Genomic DNA, 13,982 nt, shown 5'->3' with positions numbered 1-13,982 from the left:
CCACTATTTCTTGGAAACATCATCTTAGTTATTTTTGAATTATTGTGTATCCAAAATGTATATCAAACAGATTTCACACATAGAATAGTAACAAATAGCAAAACAGAAAAAGTAGAAAATTCAATACTATCAACAATTACCCAGATACTAAAAATCCTAAAGCTTTCCAACTATAATCCAGTTTTCCAAAAATCTATGCTGGTTTTTCTAAAAATCATGTCAGAAGTTCTATTGTTTTTCTTCTCAAAATTTTGGATCATTTAGATTATGTGAATTAATTCTACTATTTCCCACAAATGCTGACTTTTCTATTATGAATTGTTATTTATTGAGAGTGTCACGTAAAAGAGATTGCACACGCATAATAGTGACAGGTGGTTGTTGTATAGTGTATTGATAAAGCTACACCTAGAGCATAGTGAGAACATTGTTGATTGAAAAAATATTTTAGAAGTACATAGAAAAATGGCTACGATGCTAAGGAAAGAAGTTATTTGCATTGATATGATTTACTTAATTGCACTTATCGATCATAGATTTCAGTGGTCAACTATGTATCAACGATATGTTAATATGTCAGTGCAAGAGAATAATAGTGATAATATTTGGTCTACCAAATTAGTGAAGGTTGCATGTGTTCCAAAAGTATTTGATTTTAAAGAAATCATTTATTTGTGCACAAAGAAATTTTATTTAAAGATGAGAACAATTATGCTAGCAACCAAAAATACTCCTATTTCTTTGACTTCATAGGCATTTAGGGGCATATTCAAGCTATTGATTCCGGATATGTGCTTAAATTTGTCAAAATTTAGTAGTTTTTTGGAGTCACGCGTAGGTGGCTAGAAAACCATACAACAGTTCATTTTTCCAGCTTCTAAGGTTTCTTCTAATATTTTCTCTCTATATATATTACTTTGTTTCAAGAATTTTTTAGATAGTTATGTCGGTTGTGTTCCTGTTTAATGGGCCAAGAAACTATGACCACTATCCCAATATCCATTCTCTATGTGCTCCATTATTCATATAAAAAAATTGTGTATTCGATTAGGCTGATCTTATTTCAAATGAATTGTATTTTTAATTAGTGAATTTGTTCAAAAGTAATAGATTCTTCATGATGGAATATCTAATAATAACCCTCATCTTGATTCATTCCTTTAATGAATCGCCACTTAACCCTAACTTCAATTTTAATGAAGAAATGGTATAGTTCTACTATCCCATATTGTGGAGGAAAGAAGCTACTTCAAATTTTTCTCTAATTCGAGTTATTTTTGTAAAGAAAGTTTCTTTCATTATAAATGGACAAGAACCCCATATAATATATGGAGAAGCACAAGTTTTCCTATGGGGAAGAGGGATGCATGAAGAAAGAGGAAATAATATGGCTATTCGAGTTTATGGGTTTTGAGGTAAACCATTATTGCTTCCAAGAATTCTATAGGTTTTTTGTTGTCAAATTCTATAGGAAATACTACGATTGGCAAGTTAAATTTGAGTAGAAAAAGAAAAAACAATTTATTCCTTTACAATTTACTTTTGGATGAGTAACCATGAAGAATGGAAGCTACCTTGCAGAGCTTGTGAAGTATTTGCATTTATTTAATTTAAAATAAGTTCAAGCCTAGGGAGACATTGATAAAAAAGGCCTATTTATCGCACCTCTTGGTGTTATCAAATGCAAGAGATTGTTAACGAGAGTTGTAAATGAAAGCAAAAAGAGTCACATTTCTCTAAGAAATAATCAAGAACTAGAAATGAGTACTAGATAAATTGTTGAAAAAACGAACATCTGCAACTGCTTTGGCTTCATCTTCAAGTGAAAGAAAATGAAAATATATTGAAATTACAAAGTTGATTCATGGTCAACTAATATCTAATGGGGATGGCAAGGAGCCTCATTGGACAGTTATTTCAAAGAAAATGCACATGACTGAAATAGAAAAATCCAAAATTCCCTTGGAAATAAGAAGCAATCAAGAAGTTATCAACGTGGAAATTGAAAGTAATCCACTACCTGATTGGGTCAGTACTTCTTTAAACAAAATTCAGAAAATAATGGAGAAAATTTCCAAAGAATTTTCTATTCTCGATGATATCTTTGTCTCTTTTCAAGATGTAAACTATAACAGGGACAATACAACATTGAAACTTGAAAAGGTAAGGATGCATAGTAAAAATTTATTGATAAAGTGGAAATGAATGTTCATATGTCTAGAATTGCAGCCACTGATGTTATGAGATTCCATGAAGCTATTAACAATGCGCTTGCAATGTATATTGAGCAACAGGAAGCAAAGAACCTGGTATTAAAGAAACATTAGAAGAGTTGGAAAACGATTTAAATCCAGGTCCTTTTTTCTTTACTCCAGTCACAATACAGACTTTGTGATCTACAATTCCCACTACTAGCACATCTCATGGATCTCCTAGAGCTACGAAACTCATTATGCAGTCAAATTACATATTGTTGTTAATGTATTCTAGAGGTTAGAAATCATTATACCTACATGGCAGGCAGTTTCTGGTGTAGAAATTAAGGTGTAGAATTGCAACTGGTCATAAAATTTTAATCTAAATCACAAGACGTAATCTTGCTCTACTACTATGCGGAATTCAATTCACAATTTAGAACATCATTCACAAACATGCAATGATAAATAACACCCATTCCGATAGTACTTTTCTAGGGGAAAGCAATATGATAAAAACCCCTATGCCTACTTGCATTAATTTGATGAATAAAGATTTATTACAATTTTTTTGCTCAATTGTGCACAAACTGCAAGTGAATAACCTATATCTCTGCTCATTGAGAAGCTCTGACCCAAACATAGTCAAATTTTTCCTCTATTTAATCCCCTATTTCCTTTCACAATTCTTAAGGAAATTAGGCCCCTATTACTTATGAATTTCCTCCAAAATTCTTGTGTAATTCCCAAGGTTGATCATTTGATTACATACAGAATCTATACATTCAAGACTAGTGTACAACTGATGTTACACTCCCTTAGAATCTCTGCCACAACTGGGGAACTCAAATTATTTACAAGAAATAGCTAGTTTCGATTGGCTAATGAGTTAACTAGATGTTCATTAACTTAGACTGAACTCCCACTACACAACTAACCTTCCACTAGTTCCTCCAACAGTTTGAACTAGTTTAACTGAAATCGACTTGAAATAACTAACCTTGATTTATAAAAATTAGTGATCACACATGCTTAACTAAACTATAACTCCTCCAACTTGAATTTACTAAGTAAATTGGGTGAAACAAGCCATGTTACACAAGGTAACTGCATCCAAGTTGCTTGTTGATGTAGAAATTCAATTTTCCTGAATTTGATCAAGGGAAAATTGAATTGGGAATTTCTTGCTGCATTGTTTCAACACTCCCTCTCAACAAGAAAGGAATTATCAACCACCCCTATCCTACACCTGTGGAACTCAAAATTCCCTCATGACAAGCATTTGTCAAAATGTTAGCATCTTCTTCCTCTATGAGAATGTATTGTAGCAACATTATCCGCCTTTGCACATATTCCCACAAATGGTGATACTAGATATCTATATGCTTGGATCAATTGTGAAATATAGGATTCTCAGAGAACTTGATGTAACTCTAATTATCAAAGTAGATCACAGTTGAATCCATCATTTGACCAAATAGTCCTACAAGTATATTTCTCTTCCAGATCGCCTCACATGTTGCTTGACTTGCAGCCATGTATCCTGCTTCTTCCAAGATGAGTGCCACTGATATTTGTTTCATGTTGTACCAGGAAACTGTTTCGAACCGAAAATTGAAAATTCCACTTGATGTACTCTTTCAGTCGAATGCACTCCCTACCCAATCTGCATCTTTGAAGCCACACAACTTCACTCCCTATGTTCATTTGTACCATAGTCCAAACTAGGTAGTGCCTCTAAGGTACCATAAAACATGCTTAGCTTCCTTCCAAAATAATTTGGTTAGCCTAACCATAGCTTGGTTCATCTATTTGACTACATAGCACATATCTAGTCATTTTTTCACAATATATATTAGTGAACCCAATAACTATCGATAAATGCTAGCATCCACTTCCTCACCTGACGTGGCATTCTCCTTCCTCTATATGGTCACTATAAGTGTCTCCATGGTTTTACAACTCTCCACATAGAATATATGTAGTATATCATTTTCATACTTTCCTTCAGACATAAATGGTTCCCCATCACCTTGCCATACTTCCAACCTAAGGAAGTAGTGCATTAGACCTGCGTCCTTCATTTAAAATTCCCTTGCAAGATCTAATCAACTACTCATTACCAGTCAAAATCAAATCATCAACATATAAGAAAATAATAAGAAATTTACCTTCTACCAATATGTGATATAGGTTTACATCTGCTTCACTTTTGGTGAACCCCAAACCAATGACATAGCATACAATCCTGATTTACTAAGCACGAGGTACTTGTTTGAGACTATACAACACACGCTTGAGTCTGCATACATGAGATTCTCAATAGAATGTCTCAAAACCTTATGGTTGCTCGATGTACACATCCTCCTCAATAACCCCATTGAGAAATGTTGTTTTTAAATCCATCTCGTGGATCTTTCATCCCATTTGTGCATTGAGAGAAATAATTTCTGTAATAGATGAATACCTTGCTACAGGAGCAAAGGTCTCCTCACAGTCAATTACCTCAACTTGAGAGTATCCCTTGGCCACAAATCTAGCCTTATACTTCTCTATGATTATGTATGCTACATGCTTAACATTGAATATCCATCTTGAACACACAACTAATTTATTTGTTGGCCTTGGGACCACTCGCCAAACCTGTTATTTACAATGAATTTGTATTCATCCACCATTGCATCCACCCATACTGGTTTCTCTACTACTTCCTCAAACGAGGATGGCTCAATCTCTACAAGCTTAGTAATTAGAGCCATGTATCCAATCTACCTCTTAGGTGACCGTCTCTTCCTACAAATATTTGAAGGAGCTCCCACATTGTCCCTCGCATCTTACACATGTCTATTAGCTTCCCAAGTTATTTTCCTACCTTCTATAGATGGTTTTTCTTGAGTGGATTTCTCCACTCTTTGCTTCTCAACTTGTGGCTACTCCATAACTTCTTGAGGCTCCTCCTTTGGAGCTATAATTTCCTCTTCTAGTGGGATTTGAAATTCCCTCTTAAGAGAACACTGCATCCCTTTCTCCTCACCAAAATTTATATCCCTTTGCACAACTGTCATTTTGAGGGATGGAAGGTACACATAGTAGTTGTGAGGATTTTATGTGTAACCCAAAAATACACCCAACTCTATTGTTAGCTCAACCTTCTTCCTTGATTCTTTGGAGACATGGTAGTAAATAGAGGCTCTAAAAATCTTGAACTGTGACACATATGACTTCCTCCTTGAGAAAGCCTCCTCTGATGTAATCATACCAAGAATATGATGAGGATTGTGATTCTATAAGTAGACTATCGTGTTTCATTCCTTAACCTACAAATGTAGAAATAGGACCTTTTCATGTGACTTAGCTCTCGCATCTCCCACAATGCTACAATTCTTTCTCTTAGCCACCCCATTTTGTTTTCGGTTATGGGGTTTTATCAACTCTCTTTGAATGTCTTATTTTGCACAATGTTTTTTGAATTCATTCGAAACATACTCAACAACATTATATCTCCTGAGAGCCTTCACCTTCTTGTCTATTTCTTTCTCAGCCAATGCCTCGAATTCTAAAAACTTGGAGAATGTCTCACCTTTCTTCCACATGAATAAGATTCAGCATTTCCTTGAGAAGCCATCAATAAAAATGACAAAATGTTTATGTATGACAGTGGAGGCTATCGAGAAAGGTCCAAAAACATCAGAGTGGATTCTATGTACTTCCCCAAATTACATCCTTCGCAAACATCTCACTGATCAAGTGCTCCTTTAGGGAGGCCATTGGTTATTTGCTACATAATATTTAAGGTGCCATGACGGAAATGGCCAAGTATTCGGTGAAAAAGTTCACCGACATTGAGTTTTTTCACGTTCTCCTCCTTAGTGCTTAGTGCCACAAAATATTTCACATCTAGATTATACATGTTCTTCACACAAACCCAATCTTATTCACCTATCACCTAGATATGTGTATTAGGAATGCTTTCCCTTTGCTGAAGATCACATCATAACCATGATCTTCCAAAACTTCAACAGAGATAAGATTCTTCTTTAGGCATCAAACAAACATGACATCCTTGAGTCTAATAGGGGAGCTCGACTCCCTCTAAAAGGTGACTATACCAATCTTGATTGCACTATTCCTTCCGTTGTCCCCCAACTTGATGTGCATCTCGAGATATTTCTCCTATAGCTCACTAAAAAAGTCTCTACACCTTGTCATGTGGAATGAGGCACCAGAGTCCAAGTACCACATTCTCTCATTATTGTGTTGGCCATACATGAGGTAAGGGTGAAGTAAATATTGAATTGTGAAGCCAAAGATTCACCTACTTCTCCTCCTGAGTTCTTCTTACTTGAATTTGTTTGTGGAAACTTTGTGGCATGGTGCCCAAATTCACGACAATTGAAGTATTTAATTTGGACAAATCTTTCTTCTTTCCCCCTTGGCTAGATTCTAGTTTGGTTTGATATTTCTTCCATTTTACCTCCTTTCTCTTTCCAACCAATGCAATTTTTTCTTCATCTTCCCTTGGATGAAGTTCCACCTCTCGTATTTTTCCTTTTTTCATCCTATACCAAATCAGACCATAAGCATTCCTAATTTGATGGTTTCTCCCTCATGCTCACCGAACCTTGGTATCTAGGCTAGCTCTTGGGAAGGCCTATAAGGGACAGGCTTAATAAGACATCCCTTGAAATAGTAACAACATCTCCTGCAAGGTCATCATGAACTTGTGTGGACCTGCTCAGATACTGCTAAATGGTGTCATTCTTCTGCATCTTGATATTTCAAAGTTTATCCTCGAGTGTTGTTTTCTTATGGTTTTTTTTATTCTAGAACAATCTTTCGGTGCCTTCCACATTGCATAAGGAGTTTCTTTCCCATGGATATTCATGAAAATGTGGTCTCACACTCCCTCCAATATTATTCTCCTCACCTTAGCTACATCTTTCTTTCATTGAGATAGGTTATGGGAATTATATTATTATGGTTTTGCAACATCTCTCATGTGTATTCTAGCAATCCATTTTCATCAAACATTGCCTCAATGTGATCCTTCCATGCAATGAAATTTGAGTTGTCTTCCAAGGCATACTGTAATCTAAGTCCATAGCAGGCCATTCTCCCAACTCTAAAGAGATCCTACTACACTAAAATGCAAATTTGAACCTTCTGACAAATGACTTCGAAATTCCTTCTCTAATGTGAATCATGTTCTGATACCATGTAGAAATTAAGGTGTAGAATTGCAACTGCTCATGAAATTTTAATCTAAATCACAAGACACAATCCTACTCTACTACTCTATGGAATTCAATTCACAATTTATAACATCAATCACAAACATGTAATGTGAAATAACACACATGCACATTGTATCTTTCCATGAGAAAGTAATCTTCTAAAAACCCCTATGTCTACTTGCATTAATCTGATGAATAGGGAAGTATTATCAAGAGAATAAACTATCTCTTCTCTAACCCAAACTTAATCAATTTCTTCATGTGCTTGAGCCACTATTTCCTTGCAAAATTCTTGAGAAAATCAGGCCCCTTTTATTTAGGAATTTCTATTGAAAATGAAACAAGAAAAATCCCGATTTAATTTTCCCTTGAATTAAATTAGGAATAAAATTGTGATTCCACATCACAAGACAACTTGTACAAGTTAACTAACTTAATTTGACTTAGTTGTCTCACTTAATTCTAGTTAAGGGTCTAACTTGAGTCATTTAGAGTGCCTCATACTTTATAGGAGCCCTATTTGAGTTTATTTTGAGTTGCAATTAATTAATTCAGTCTAACTGAGTTAAAGTCAGTTAAACTAGTTCCAACTAATGGAGGAACTAGTAGGAGGTCAAAAAGTAGGGTGTTGCTTCATGTGTTCAACCATTTAACTAATGATTCACTCGTAAATAACTCATACATGGCATATCTGAGAGTTAACTAGTTGAGATTGGAGTTCAAGGGAAGTGTACTATTAGTTGTATGATCATCCAAATTTTACAAGTGGTGAAAGTAGTAAGAGGTAGGCCTATGAGAATTGCGCAATTCCAATTAGGGAATTTCCCTAATTAATAGGGTTTAATTCCCAATGAAAAAGTGCAAGGAAATAGGCACTTGGGCAAGCATAAAATTGGTCAAGCATTGGCCTAGGATTATTTAGGAAGTTTTGATATAGATAGAGATACTACATAGGTTACTTAGGCTTGAACAAAGCATTGTAATCTTCTCATATTTTTGGACTAATGCAATATACATATAGCAAGGGTTTTTAGCTGTGGGTTTCCCCAGGAAATCATTGTGTAATATGTTGATTGAATTCTTTCTCTTGTATGTTTCGTGATTTCTTGATCGATGAAATGTGTCCACTGATGAGTAGAGTAGTTCCAGGTCTTTTGTTTTAGAAAATCACATAATCAGTTTGAATCTACAAGGAATTTCTACATGGTACCAAAGAAGATATCACACTAGAAGAGGAGAATACAAGTTTTCTTTGCAAGTGAAATTGACTTTGGAGGATCATTCTTTAGAGACAATAGGGTGTTGTTTTACGGATTGAGAGTTGAACATTCCCTTGAGGGTAGTTCGAATTATATTGATTGGAAAGACAAGATGGAGGTAGTGTTGGAAGAAAATGGGTTGAAGGAATTCATAGAAAAATATATTCCTAAGCCTCTAACAACATATTCTCAAGATCTGTTAGAGTGGAATAAATGTGTTGCAAAGGCAAGAAGGATCATACTAGAAGGAGTTTGATATCATATTATCTCAAACCTCCACGGGAAGGATACATCATATGAAATGTGGAAAGCATTGATTGACTTGTTTTAGAACAACATTGACCATAGGAAGTTGGCACTAAAGGACAAGCTTTGGAAGATCAACATGGAGAAGGGCCAAACAATACCACAATACTTGAGAAGTTTCACCCAATATCGAGGTGATCTTGGGAGCATTGGTATTACAGTTGTTGAAGATGATCTAGTCATCCTAGCACTTCTAGGCCTTCACAAGAGATGCCACAGCTACTAGGATTCAGTAAATGGGAGGGAGAATCTACTGAAGTGGGAGTGTTTTTGTTCTGACTTGGTAAAAGAAGAGATAAGGTAGAGAACTAGAGTTGTAACCTCATCCAAGCATGATAATGATGAGGATTGTGCCTTAGTTGGTAAGGCGAAGAAAGGGAAAGGAAAGAAATTCCAATCCAAAGGAGATTTCAGTATGGGCAGAAATAAGAAGGACTTGTCAATGATTAAATGTGTTCACTGTCATGAGATGGGACACTATGCCAAAAGTATCCGCACAAGAAGGGCAACAAGAATCCCTCAAGAGGGGAAACATGTGAAGTTCTTTCTTCACAATTCGAGTTGGATTTCATCCTCATTGCATGCATGGTGACATCGATGATGGGTAGTGTGTGGTATTTGGATAATGGAGAATCATTCCATGTGACGAGAAACAAATAATTTTTTAGTGACTTGGAGGAGAAGGACCTCCAGATGCACATCGAGATGGGAGATGATGGAAGGTATAACATGACTAACATCGGTACTATTACTTTTCAGAGGGATTCTGTTTCTCCTCTCACATTAAAAGATGTCATGTATTTTGCGGGTCTGAATAAGAATTTACTTTCAATTTCTATGTTGGAGGATCGTGGCTATGATGTGATATTTAGCAAAGGAAATTCTTTCCTTCATCACATAACCATAAGACAAATGAATCAATTCAGCGTTCAGGTGAAGAACCTCTACAAATTGGAAGTAGAAGAGTATGTTTATTTAAGCACAAAAGCAGAGAAGGTGAAAAGCCGAGACATCAATGAATTATGGCATAGAATATTGGGCCACTTGTACCATGGAGCTTTGAAGATCATGAAGTAGCTTTCTACAAGATGTACCAAGGGTGCACTAGAGTAGAGAGATACATGCAAAGGGTCTACATTAGGGAACTACACCAAATCTACCTTTCATGATAAGGATAGTCGAGTGCAAGTGATCCTTGAAAGAGTTCACTTAGATGTGTGCGGATTATTCTTGACAACCTCCATAGCCAAGCATAGGTATTGTTATCACTCTAGGAAACTCTCCTAGGTTGCAGCTCAGAGATGCTTGGTAACATATAATCTTCAATATTGTTCTCTGAACTATTGGAATGGATGAAGGTTTGGATCAAGTCAGATAACCGTTTCAACTCTTCACTCCAGACATGTATGAACACCCTCATATTTAAAAGGCTTTAGACCACTGATGCTCAATAGTTTGTAGATTCAATGGATAGATGGAGAATACTGACTGTACTAGCATATGCATATATAAAGACATATGAATGGCTAGCTACAAGTAGTAAAAGAAGCTTGCAAATCTAATTTATCATTGCAGAGATAAGATGACAGTTATCTGGCATTAGACATAGAAGAAACATGAACAACCTATTCAATTGCAAATCCAATTTATCAATGCAGGGATAAGATGACAGCTATCTAGCATTAGACATAGAAGAAATCATGAATATACTATCCAAGTGCAAACTTAGAACATAAGAGAAATGGATATTGAACATGTAACAATAAATGAAGCTTGTATTACTGGAATGAAGATGAAAAGCTACAAGGAACAGAGTAGCTACAGTCTCCAGATATTGAACCCTTATTACATTTAGCTTTCAGCCATTTATAGGCTTTTACAATGCTCCTCTCAATCCTTCTGAGGCTCGAGAGGTCTTAATCTATCCCTATGTCCCTTTAATTGTTTGATGCCCTGACTAGGCAAGCATGGCTCAGAGGTTTCTTATTTTAACAGCAAAGTAACAACATTTTGTTAGTTTGCTGCACTGTCTGGGATATCTCTCATGCCAAAGATGCCCCATGATAATTCTGCTTGTTTCGTTGTGTTACGTTGTCTATGCTCCATGATCATTTGTCAGTTTTAGATGTGTCGTGCTATGGTGCTCCATGACCACTTCCGTTTCAGACTGCATCGTGATGTGGCCCTCATTTTTCCCTTTCCATTCTCTATTTCTCGGCAATCTGTCTCCCAGACTCTAGTATGTGGTGGAATGGGTCTTGGGGCCTTTGTTTTCCTTTCAAATGTTTATGATGATTGTTTTCCTATTTTTACACATAAAATGTTGCAGACTATGAAATCCCACCCATATTTGTTCTTCCAAACTTCAAAAGTCCTTAAAACTAGGCTATTCTCCCATCGGATCTGCCCTTTGGGTCGCTATCGCAAGTCGCATGTGACCTGTCCCTTTGTTCCCTTTGATTTTTGAAATACTTAAAAAACACAGGAAATACATTAAAAATTGGTTCCCTCTGGACCTCAAATATCATATATTTCCCTTGTCGAACCCTTTCAGTTCCGGGTCTTCTCACATATCGTAAGTCTAAGGTTACTTTGTATTTTATGAATACGTAAAAAACTGCAAAAATGCATTGGAAATGGCCTTTCAGCGGACCTCAAATCTTACGCAATATTACTTATAATATCGTCGGGTTCGGTTCGTCGGGTCGCACATATACCTGTGCATAGGCCCTGCCCCTTGGTTATCTCTGATAGTGAAACCCCAATGTAATGTGGGGCATCGATTTATGTTCTTGATCGACGGTCCATGTTGAATCACCGATTTTTGTCGCAAGTCCCATACTATCTGCATTGATACCCGCTGGTTTCCTCCACCGATTACGACCTGCCGATCCGATCATCGGAGATCGCTAATTGAGAGTGAACTCCATCCAACCTGAAGTCTCCTATGTGTAGTGCCAATTTCGATTTGACACTTAAATCTAGATCGTTGATCGGCTAGATCTAACGGCTGCTATGCATTGCACTGTCTATGCCTCCAATACTCAGTTTTTTCATGGTTTTTGAGTGTTTTATCCTCCCGATAGTGTTTTTCCTCCCTTTTAAGGGCTCTTGCCATGCGATGGTTTTGATCTTTGAATGATCCTTAATAATATTTTGAAGACTTCAAAAGCATATTTGGATCCATTTGCATGATTTTGTTGGCTTATGGAGACTTTAAAGAGCATATTTGGATCCATTTTTGGGCCATTTGCCAAGAAGGCTAACATTGGCTACTTCTAGGGATGAAATCCTCCCTGTGAGGTTTCAAGAATTACAAAACAATGCCTTTCCTGTAAGACCAAAATCAAATCTTCCTCCTAGTGTTCCATTGGGCATGGAGTCTATTTTGCAATGAAATAAAAGCTGGAAAAAACATATTTACAATACCAAGGCTTTAAATCCTTAAATGAAATAAAGTTTCAAAAACGGCCCATTGACTGGGCTACCAAAGCCACCTTCCCATTTGAGAACCTAGTCACCAAACTGAAAACTGTCCCATTGAAAGGTTTCTTTGATCTTCTTTTGATGAATTTCAACAAATTCATCAAAGGCTTGTAGAAGCCTATTAATTTCATCATCATCTTCAAATACTTTCTAGTATTTGACATTGTCAAGTAGAGATGGTCTATATTTCACCTCATCTCTGTATGCTTTCAGCCTTGGATGTTTTGCTTGGAAGGTTTTGTTCACCTGCTCAATGATAAGGTTTGCATCTCCAAACACTTTCAGACTTTTGATGCCCATTTCTTTAGCAGGTTTTAAGCCCAACATCAAGGCTTCATACTCTATTGTGTTATTTGTGGCTTGGAGAGTTAATATGAAAGGTAAATGAATGGATTCATGTGTGGGGGACACAAGGACTACACCTACCCCTACAGCTTCCTTAGAGCAAGCTCCATCAAAGAACATGTCCCAAATCTGTGGGCCTTCTTCCTCTGTGATCTAGCAAACTAGTTTCTTAAGCTACATGGAGGCTAACTGATATTCTTCAATTTGAAGAAAACAAGCTCCAAAATTAGTGCCTATAGCATAGATGGGATGATTAGTGGGATTCCTTTCATCGCTAATAATATAAGCCAACTGAGCCTCTTTGTACAATCTCCTATTTTCACCTCCAAAAACTAGGACAGTAGCATAGGACAAATCATTTTGTAATGTTCTACCTAATCTCTTGATCTAGCCTCTGGAAAGAAACATGCCAAACTTGGGGGGTACATCTGCTACCACAATATCCATCATCATGCTCTTCGTGGGAAGCTGAGACAAAGTGATGGCTAGGTCCTTGATTAATCCCAAGCATTTCACTTTTCTAGAGTCCTAATAAAATAGGACATGATAAGGCTTGGTAATGTCCAGACCCAATTTATCCATGATAGCCTTGGGCATTAGATTATGGTTGGCTTCAGTGTCCAGAAGGAAATTGTGAAGGATTTTATCATGAATAGTCAGAGATACATAGAATTATGGGGAGCTGTATTCACAATTTTCAATTATTGGGCTGAGAATAATAGTTGGTTGGTCATCTTGCAAATTTACATAGTCAATGGAGGCTTGGATGGCTTTAGGCTCAAGGACCTCGAGGATAGATTTTTTGAAGGACTCATTCTTCACTAGTTCAATTAAAGGTATATGTATTCTTAGCTTTTGGATTTCTGATTCAAAACTGAAAGGAGAAGTAGACTTCTCATGGCCTCTTACCACGTGGGTTGGAGCTTTGAGGATGATAGGATCAACTGCTGGTTGCTTTTGCTTATTAGCTTGTTGTACTACAGGGGCAACAACTCTTTGAGCAGCGGTTTCCTTGGCATCATTCATCTTCGACCTTAGATTATATCTTTGTTGATCTTTAGTTTGTATAACAACTTCACCGTCCCACTCTTGGATGATCTGGTCATTGAATAATGACTTTTCATAGGTAGCTAAGGTAAAAAAAGGGGCACTTCCTT

This window comes from Pinus tabuliformis, chromosome 5_1, assembly GCF_031772625.1.
Source record: "Pinus tabuliformis cultivar Carrire ecotype Pingquan chromosome 5_1, CPIR1, whole genome shotgun sequence".
NCBI classification, from domain to species: Eukaryota; Viridiplantae; Streptophyta; class Pinopsida; order Pinales; family Pinaceae; genus Pinus; species Pinus tabuliformis.
This window is presented reverse-complemented; position numbering follows the sequence as displayed.